This window comes from Chenopodium album, chromosome 7 (assembly GCF_948465745.1).
Source record: "Chenopodium album chromosome 7, dcCheAlbu1.1, whole genome shotgun sequence".
Classification (NCBI taxonomy): Eukaryota; Viridiplantae; Streptophyta; class Magnoliopsida; order Caryophyllales; family Amaranthaceae; genus Chenopodium; species Chenopodium album.
Genome location: NC_137840.1, coordinates 59482740 through 59487174, shown reverse-complemented (window position 1 = coordinate 59487174; position 4435 = coordinate 59482740). Strand labels below are relative to the sequence as shown.

The 4435-nt window shown below is 41.8% G+C and overlaps 1 non-coding gene across 1 annotated transcript; it reads right to left on the bottom strand.

Moving 5' to 3' along the window:
* Window positions 1-754: 754 nt before the first annotated feature.
* On the bottom strand, window positions 755-861 carry LOC145641080 (small nucleolar RNA R71). The gene has a single exon (XR_014115149.1). It is a non-coding gene; the product is annotated as a small nucleolar RNA R71 (small nucleolar RNA).
* Window positions 862-4435: the final 3574 nt, after the last annotated feature.

Here is a 4435-nt window from a genome sequence, read left to right as displayed (position 1 = left end):
TGTGGATTCGACCCTACTTCCCTATCTACATTAATTAGAGGATTTAGGAATTACTTTTGATTAGGGGATACGACTTTACCCTGTCAAAATTTGGCGTCGTTGCCGGGGAAATGGTTTTATTTTTATTTCTGATTGTTTTTGTAGTCTAGATTATTTCCCTTTTGTCTCAGAGAGCATTAGTTTTTTTTTGTTTATGCCCAGGTGTTCCAGATCAGGTTACATCCCATTCGATCCTGAGATCGAACGTTCCTTCCATAGACAGAAAAATTTCTACAAGCAAATCCTGGAGGATTCTGGTGATAATAACAATAATCACCGAGATCCTCCAACTGGTTCTAGCGATTCAGAGGCATCATCAGACGCAGAATCAGAGATGACGGCTCCAAAGAAGCTTAGTGATTATTCACAACCAAAGCTCACAGATTTTCCACATCTCACCCCTACTCCGGCTCTTGATGGGGTTCAATTTGAAATTAAACCTCAATTTATAACGATGATAGAGATGAAGCAATTTAGTGGAGCCAAGGGTGAAGACCCGAATCTTCACATTGCCGACTATTGTCAATATTGCAACACCATCAGGCAAGCCGGGGTCACTCAAGACCAAATCAGGGAGACTCTCTTTCCCTTCTCTTTAACTGGAAAAGCTAAATTGTGGTTTTATGGCTTAAATAGAACTACACTTGGTATAAATGACTGGGAAACTCTTGTTTTGAATTTCTATAACAAGTATTACCCTGCAGAGAGAACAGCCGTACTACGGAGTGCAATTCATAACTTTGCCCAAGAAGCCGATGAATCTTTATATGAGGCTTGGGAGAGGTTCAAGGATTTACAAACAGATTGCCCTCACCATAATTTAGCGCAATGGCAGTTAATCCAAGCCTTTTATAATGGCCTTAGAAATTCTTCTCGAATAATTTTAGACTCTGCAGCTAGTGGGAGGTTTATGAATCTTGATGTTGAAGATGCAGGTCAGGTTTTTGAAGACATGGCGATACACAATTCCCAATATGGGAACCCTAGAGGATTTGCTTACAAGGGGAAGCATAGTGTCGACTCTGTATCCTTTTTGCAAGCTCAACTAACCTCTATTTGCCAAAAATTAGATAATCCGAGCACTGCTAATGTGGCTAATGTTTATGCGATTAATAATAATTCTAATGAGGCTTTCTGTGAAAATTGTGGCATTGTAGGTCATTGGGAGCAAGATTGCAGGAGTTCCGTGGAGCAAGTTAATGCCTTCCAAGCTTATAGGCAGAATAACCCATACTCCAACACCTACAATCCTGGGTATCGGAATCATCCGTACCTTTCCTACCGGAGCACTAATGTTCAAAATCCACCACCACAAGAACCACAGACGCCACAGCAACAGCAGCAGAAGTATTATCATCCCAATGCTAGCCAGAAGAACCAACCACAACAACCCTCCTCATCTTCTGACCCTTCTCTGGTGGAAATTAGAGCAATGTTGGCTAATATGCAAAAGCACATGGAGAGTAGAGATACGACAATTGATCAAATTCTAGCGCATAATAAAATTGTAGATAATCAAATTGCGCAACTCTCTGCTACCCTACAAGCCCGCCAATAGGGAGCTCTTCCGGCACAGCCAACTAGGCCTACAGATCAAGCATTTTCAATTACTCTAAGGAGTGGTTCAAACTATGAAGGGCCCTCTATGCCCAGAGTTGATGAACCTGTTTTATTAAATAATGCTAATCTTGATTCCGTTAAACCAAACAATGTAGTTGACAGCCCTGTAGGGCTAAAGGATAGTACTAACATATCTAATTCTACATTGCAGGGTACGACTCCAGAGAGGGTAGCTACTCCAGACAAGAGTAATAATGCTCCAAAGCCAATTATCAAACTTCCATTCCCCAATCGTCAATTGAAGACAAACTTGGATAAGCAGTTTGGTAAGTTCCTGGAGGTGGTAAAGGATTTGAAGGTAACAGTTCCCTTTACTGAATTAATCACACAAATCCCCTCGTATGCAAAATTTATGAAAGAAATATTGACGAGAAAAAGGTTTATTAGTGAGGTAGAGACGGTAGCTTTCACTGTAGAGTGTAGTGTCGTACTTCAAAATAAGTCTCCTCCTAAATTAAAAGATCCGGGTAGTTTTTCTATCCCTTGTCATATTGACAATCTCTTGATTGATAATGCATTATGTGATTTGGGTGCTAGTGTTAGCGTCATGCCATTATCTGTGTGTTCTAAGTTGAATATGGGTAAACTAAAAGCTACCAATATAACTCTACAAATGGCCGACCGTTCTTTCAAATACCCCTTAGGTGTTTTAGAGGATGTCCCCGTTAGAGTAGGTAAATTTTATATACCTGTAGATTTTGTTGTTCTTGATATGGCTGAGGATATGCAAAACCCAATTATTTTGGGTAGACCATTCTTTAACACTGCAGGAGCAGTTATAGATGTAAGAAGTGGTAAGTTAACATTATCAGTAGGGGATGATAAAGTTGTTTTTAATCTGAATAATGCCCGTTAAAGCTCCATGACTGAGGAGAAATGTTTCAGTGTTAATGTGGTTGAAAATTATTCTAACAAGCCCCAAGCTCTTGAAAAAGATCCCTTGGAGGCGGTATCTTGTGTTGCATCCCTTTCAGATGAGATAGACAAATGGCAGAAGGAAGTCGATGCAATAGAAAGAGCGATTTACACTGTTGGTCTTGGTTTCGAGGATGAACAGGTGGAACCGATCGAGCAAGTTGTGCGAATCGAGCCTAGGGTAAGTGTTCCGCCAGATCGAGTTGAAAGTGTTGAACGCAATGACAATTTGAAGCAACCTTCGATCGAAGAAGGATTTTTAGTGCGTAGCATTGAAGATCCCCCAGTCCAAGTCAAGGAGGATCCACCAGATAAGGTAATTTGGCGTCCCACAGGGTATGTCAGGAAGCCGCATCGCAGCCTGTACACCGCTAGACCGGGTGAGAAACCACCCGATCAAGCGTTAGGCCAAGGGTCCTAGATATTGTACTTGGTAAGAAGGTCGTGCGGGACCTAGATAAACCAGCGCTTTGCGGGAGGCAACCCGTATTTCTTGTTTTCTAGTCTAGTTTTCCTTTTTAATTATTTTTATTTTTATTTTTGAGAGGCGAGGAGAGTGAAATTTTATCGTTTATAAGTGTTTTTGTACAGGTATAGGTTTAAGAGGTCGAAAGACTTAGAAAAATTTGAAGACGAAGAAAAGCTAAGGAAATCAGACCGGGCACGGGCCCGATCGGGCGCGCAAGGAAGGCTAAATTCCAACCTTAAATTCGCCCGATTGGGCGCGCAAGGACCATTGGAAATCGGAGCTTATTTCGCCCGATCGGGCGAAGTTGCCCGATCGGGCGCGCAAGTGCAGTCAGGAACTCGAGGAAATTTCGCCCGATCGGGCGCTAATCGAGTGAAGGGAAAGATATGTCGGGCGAAGCTCGCCCGATCGGGCGAGTAATAGGGCGAATTTTTCGTTCGTGTTTGCGCCCGATCGGGCGGAGCTCGCCCGATAGGGCGCGCAACTATGTTTCTGGAAATTAGGATTATTCGCCCGATCGGGCGGAGCTCGCCCGATCGGGCGCGCAACTATGTTTCTGGAAATTAGGATTATTCGCCCGATCGGGCGAGGCTCGCCTGATCGGCCGCGCCTATTTTGGCCGTCCCCTTATACTTTTCCTCTTCTTTCTTTCCTCACTTTCTTCTTATTTCATCTTCTTCTCCTTTAATTTCTCTCTCTAAAACCTCCATTTTTACACCTTCAAACTCACTTATTTTTCAAGATCTTTTACAATCCTTCCATCAAAACTCAAAATTTTTTACATATTTTCAATCCTTTCATCTTTCTCTACAATCTACACCCACTTTCTACCATTTTCTCTCAATTTTCTCTAAACCCTAAGAGAGAGAAACTATTCAATTCCTATATTTTCTAATCTCATGGCTTTCAAGAGATCAAGAACGGTAAGGGGGGAAAGCTCAAGGCAACAAGAGGCGAGAATCGACCCGGATTTGCAAATTCCGGGATGGGAGAGGGTGGTCATCACCACCCAAGAGCAAAAACAGAGGATGCTTAACCTCATTACGAGGCAGGTAATTCCCACTCGTTTCATTCATCACCCTACCCTTATTAGATTAGGAATTGATAAGCATGTAGAAAAATTATTCAAGGGAGTTGGCATGAGCGGTTTCTTTAACATGCATTGCGATACTTATGATTATTTAACCTTAGAATTCGTTTCTAGTTTTAATGTCATAAAATCAAATTCTTTAATTTCTCATGTTCAATTTCGATTATTCAATAATGATGTTAGATTGACATTGAAAGAATTTGGTAAACTTTTTGAGTTAAAATCGGATAGGCCCCTTGAACTGCCCCAAGACAACATTGCCGTTGTCTATCAATCCCTTACGGGGGATCCTAATTTGAACC